Raw genomic sequence first — 4,693 nt, 5'->3', positions numbered from 1 at the left:
CAACAGGTGTCCTCAATCTTAATTTCCTGTTTTATTTTGACCCCCTAAGTTCTTCTTTCTTGAGGTATTCCCCTCATTATCTCTTCTATTTTCAATTGTTTATCCTCAAGGTTTATGTACTAATGTTTTTCCATAGGTTAGCTGCTAAAATTATTTACTCATATTCTTTGGCAGTAACTTAAAAAAAAATGTTAAGAGTAACTCCAAGTAAACCTGTGACCTTGCTATGCATTTTACGGTTCATCACTAACTGCTACCAAACAGGTAAGTCAATGGGAGCATGCTCTTGGGGGATATAGTTTGTTCCTGAGGGAAGCTGTCTCCTTCTCTGGTTTCTGGTGCCATGTCCCCAGCTGCTTTTCTCAGCCACACTCTTCCATCATGATGTCCAGTCTTACCTGGAGCTCCAAGGAATGGAGTCGGCTGTCTATGGATGGAAACCTCTGAAATTATGAGCCCGAAAATGAACTTTTCCTCTTCTAATTGTTCTTATCAGAACAATTTTTTTAGCTGTTTTTATCACAGCCAGAAAAAAAAAACTGTCAAAAACATTCAGGAAACAAAAGATGAAAAGTTTGTAGAATTATATATATATATATATATATATTAAAGGCAAAAGTCAGCTTAAGAAATAAAACACTATAACAATGGTGTGTTAAGAGGCAAGACTCACTTGAGATAAGGCTCCTCCTCTCATTCTACTTTATCTTAGGATGGCTTCAAAGTAGGGTAAAATTAAGGTCATTTCAACTTATGTTCAAAAGAAAGTTTATTGTGACCTCAAAATAAAAAGATAAAAACTTTATTTAGTTTTGGGTAAATAATCAAATATATTTAAAGGTTGCAATTTAAGAGTTGCAAAAGAGTAAAATTTGTGATTGACTTGCTTAACTTATGGGACTTTTTAGAGGCAAAGTAGATATCAAAAACTCATAAGTGTTATAAGAGTTGTGTTTCTTGGTTCAAAGTTATTATATGAACCAAATGTTTTTGCTCTTGTTAATTTCATTTTGAATTTCCTTCCCTTGTAAAACTTTACTACTGTTGCCTGTGTTTGTTGAAAGTAACTACTTCTAACAGAACAATCTGAGGTAATTAGCCATTATCCCTAGGACAGACAGGATATGACTCCCAGTACTAATACTGACCCCCAATTAAATGGAAGGGTTGACATACACAGCAATATTATAAAAATTAAAATTAAAACCCATTAATACCACTTTATGGCTGATGAAACTAGCCTGCTAGATATTTAAAATCAAAACTTGGAGAACAAAGCCAAGAAAATAAAGATCTAAGAAAAAAGCAGCCAACATTTTAGCCCTTGCCCTCTGAGGTCAGCCAAGGCCCAGGGAATGATGTCAGGGCCCTTCTGAGGGGCATGGGACTCTAGTGAGTCACCCGACCTCCTGACCATGAGGATCATGAAGATCCTAGAGAACAGGAAGCCAACCAATGCACATTCTACAAAGAGGAGGGTCATTGGAGATGGCAATGTCCCTGCTGCCTCTAAGACAAGCCACATGTGGTTAGCAAGACCACGACTCATCCTGGCAGATGGCACAACTGGTAGAAGAAAGTTAAAGAAGCTAAGAGGCTGCTCACAAGTTCTCAAGAGAGACCCTGAGGAATCTCAGCTGACCTTAACAGTACATAGGAAATGGTTAATTTTTGACCAACTTGGTCTTACACACTTGGCAAGAAAGTATGCTCGAAGAACAGCCATACATGAACATAAGGAAAATGGCTGTTTTACTGTAAGTTGAGACGTTCATTTGTGTCAGCCCCGCCAAAAGGAAATGAAATAAAGCCAGGTGGCTATAAAGAAAGTGTTCTTATACAGAAGTACTTATCACAGAGGACTTTGCTGGAGTCTCTGGTTTGTCCTGAGTCAATGTGAGCCTGGACTCATAGACCTACAAACCTTCCTAACCTCCTACATTGGCGGACTTTATCTGTTTTTCACTTGTGGGATAATCTGGCCCCAATAATCATCTCTCAGATTGGTCTAAAAGACATAATGTGGTATTTGAAAGCCCTAACTAATATAACTGAGAAAGCCCGAAATTGTGCAGATAAATGGATCCCTCTAATAAACCCAGAAGAAATGCTAATGGGGAAAAAAAAGCCTATTTTATGAAAATCAAATGGCACTAGATATTTTAACTGTAGCCAAGGGTGGGGCACTTTTGCCATTATAACAATTAAATATTATATATTTCTAACAACTTCGCTAATGTTTCTAAAGCATTCGTTGGCCTACATTCACAAATTAATGCCATGTTGGACCCCCACCACAGGCAGGGACCTAGAAGAAGCTGTCCTGGTGTGTCCAAGCCTCCACTAGCTATAATTAATTACATCCTCTTAAGAAAAATTACCTTTTCTGGACCATGTCTTCATTATATCTTGCAACTATGTCTCCAGAACCCTCCCTTTTCACCAAAACTGTGTCACAACCCCCAGTCGCCCTGGTGGCCGAATATCAAGACCTCAGAAAGAAAACTTGATGGCCGTTCAAAGAACATGAGCAGGTTAAGAACACAGGGAATTGCAGCAAAACCCAGGAGGACTAATTTTCTCGAAAAATCTGACTCTGTGAGCACCATACCCTCCGCTTCTCGGAAGTACTTGGAGTTGCCTCGCCCTGTCACCTCCCCTCTCTAGTAAACTTTTGCCTGAAACTCTTGAGTCGCTGGATTCTTCCCCCTGGGAATCGCAGGAAGCGACACCGCAGGGCTGCAGCGGGGCAGGTCCCCGCCCTGAAGCAGGACAACTTGCTTCCTTCTTCATTTCCCATCCGCCTGGTACCCGAGTTGGAGCCCACTGCAGAGAACCCCTTCTCCGAGGGGAAGCACCCCGGGGCCGGCTCCTATCCTGGGCCGCGCACCTGAGCATCTCGGCGACCCTGGCGGCCCCTGGGTTCTTAATCGATTTTATTCCCAAATCATCCCCTTCAGCCTCCCTTCTCTGCCTCCTGGTCTTTCCTTCTCCTTGCAGGGCCGATCAGATGGCCCGCGACCTCGCGGTGCCTAGCGGTCTGCGAGCGGGCGGTGAGTGGGGACAGGGACGCTGGAGCCAGAGCAGAGGTGACGCGGGGACAGAGTCAGGCTGCAGGGCTTTGCGGGGCCGGCGGCGCTGAGTCCCGGCTGCGGTTTGGCAGATGTTCAGCCACTGCACCAGCAGGTGGGTGCCAAGTGTGGTTTCTGTGGTGCAGACACCGCAGGCTGAATGACAGTGACATACAACCCTGGGGCGGTGGTGCCCGAGCGCCCCCGGAGGTCCTCATGCCTGGATCTCCGCGTGGGGCAGCCGCCCTGGTGGAGGCTATCTGTTGAAGGGACTCACTCCACCCGAGGGACACTCGCTCTCCAGGGGTCGCGGCACTCCACCTGGCCTCTCTTTGGTGTGCGACAGGTCCCGCGTGCGGGGTCTTCGGGTGGCTCTCAGAGGTGATGCCTGGCTGCAATCCCCCTACCTCCATCCCACTCGGGCCAGCCACTCGCTAGTAAAAGGGTTTAGAGTCACTTCTTGATGTGGCTGCCAGGAAGGAGGATAAGGGAGAGACCCTGTCACACTGCCATTCAGACAAGGCTGGAAGATGTAATTTATTTGGAGTTGTGTTTCCATTCTTTCTACAAAATAAATAATTTATATTTCTGGACTTCCATTCTTGTGTAATCTGTACTCTGCCCCCACCACACATACTTTATTAAGATTCTGTATTGTTTGTGCTTTTCGGTGTTTTAATTATTTTTTATTGGTGCATTACCTTTATACAAAATAGTGGGATTCCTTGGTATATATTTATACATACACATAGTACAATAATATGATTTGGTCAATTTCACTCCCCAGTACTTCCCCCTTCCCACTCTTCCTCCCCAGACCCACTTCCTGGACTCTATTGTTCAGCAATAGTTTTTAATTTTATATCGCATAATCAAAGTTGGAGCCACCAAAGCAGATTCAGGTGAAGAAAATACTGGGTATGGTTGATTTCCCACTCACTAAAAGGGACATAAAGTCAATATTTCAGATTGCATGTGTCTCTAGTAGACATAGGCAATCTTCTATCTACTTGACATCATGTTTAATAATGAATCATCAGCACCATTTCCATTAAATTTGAAAAAAAATAGGAATGTTCATTTCACCATCAATGTGACATTATGCATTTCAGTGCCTAGGAAATCAGGTAGACCATCTACATTATTCTAAACAGAAAAAGAAGACAGAAAAGAGCCACTGTTACTCACATATGTGGTTGTATTCTTTGTGAATGTTGCTGATACACAGACAAAACCATTCTTATCAGACCCAGACAAAATTGAAATAGGAAAACAAGGAAGAGAGATGACTCTTGCCTTCTTCTCTAAGATAAGTACTTTTTCAAGGACCTTCTAAAAGGCTCACAAGAGATTATGTCTTCCAAAAATCTCCATGTTTTGCAAGGCGTCATTTATCTAGTGTTTTCTGTAACAAAGTTTAAATTTTACATTCTTTAAGACTGATCTAGTGCAGACAAGATGCTTTCCCCAGAACATTTGCCCAGCAAGGCTCATCCTTCTGTGAGCTGATGCCAACCTCAGCCTGGTCTTCTAAACCAAGGGACTGTGTCTATAAGTACCTTTTTAACACATTTCTCCCTTTTTGCCTTTGAGAACTTGCCTTTGTAATCTCCCTGAAGAGG

The 4,693-nt window shown here is 43.0% G+C and overlaps 1 pseudogene across 1 annotated transcript in view; it reads right to left on the bottom strand.

Annotated features, from left to right (window-relative positions):
- Window positions 1–2,898, bottom strand: part of LOC308652779 — a 9,654-nt pseudogene extending 6,756 nt beyond the window's left edge. The window contains exon 1 of the transcript in view: window positions 2,612–2,898. The product of the transcript in view is annotated as an uncharacterized misc_RNA (transcript). The remainder of the gene's footprint in view (window positions 1–2,611) is intronic.
- Between the last annotated feature and the right edge of the window lie 1,795 nt (window positions 2,899–4,693).

The sequence above is a fragment of the Spermophilus citellus genome, assembly GCF_964194105.1.
Source record: "Spermophilus citellus genome assembly, chromosome: 7".
Taxonomy (NCBI): Eukaryota; Metazoa; Chordata; class Mammalia; order Rodentia; family Sciuridae; genus Spermophilus; species Spermophilus citellus.
Note: the sequence above shows the minus strand (reverse complement) of the source record. Positions and strands in the feature narration are given on the sequence as shown.